The sequence below is a fragment of the Scyliorhinus torazame genome, chromosome 7 (genome assembly GCF_047496885.1).
Source record: "Scyliorhinus torazame isolate Kashiwa2021f chromosome 7, sScyTor2.1, whole genome shotgun sequence".
Taxonomy (NCBI): Eukaryota; Metazoa; Chordata; class Chondrichthyes; order Carcharhiniformes; family Scyliorhinidae; genus Scyliorhinus; species Scyliorhinus torazame.
The window spans coordinates 79,223,576-79,224,124 of NC_092713.1; the positions used below are offsets into that span (position 1 = coordinate 79,223,576).

The following is a 549-nucleotide window of genomic DNA, read 5'->3' on the forward strand; positions in this document are numbered from 1 at the left end:
TGGTATACTGTGAGAAAAGATATGCAAACCAGGGAGGAACAGTCCAGTCATTTTGTGATCAATTAATAAAGAATATTTATTAACTTTAAATAAAAACAGACGACAAGAAGGACTTTCATGCACTACAATAGTATACTTAACTACACTGTTGGTTATCCACACACAGTATTACCTTTGATCCCAGTTATGAAATTTCCTGAATTCTGAGATGCCCCTTGTTCATACATTCATAGAAATGATGTGGAGAATAGAAATAGCAGAGGATGGATTTGATCCATCGACCTCTGGGTTATGGGCCCAGCACGCTTCCGCTGCGCCACTCTGCTCCTTTTTTTGTTCATACATTCATAAGATACAGGAGCAGAATTGGGCCATTCGGCCCATCGAGTCTGCTCCGCCATTCTATCATGACTGGTATGTTCCTCATCTCCTACCTACAATGTTACAGACCAAGAGCTGGATTGCTAAATCATCCAGAGCCTCTGCTCCCTATAACACATGACCGAGGAGCGGGAGTAGGTAATTTAGCCTCCCGAGCCTAACGCCCTC

General features: G+C 42.8%; 1 non-coding gene across 1 annotated transcript; it reads right to left on the reverse strand.

Moving 5' to 3' along the window:
* Positions 1-254: 254 nt before the first annotated feature.
* trnam-cau (transfer RNA methionine (anticodon CAU)) lies at positions 255-326 on the reverse strand. Its single transcript has one exon. It is a non-coding gene; the product is annotated as a tRNA-Met (tRNA).
* Between the last annotated feature and the right edge of the window lie 223 nt (positions 327-549).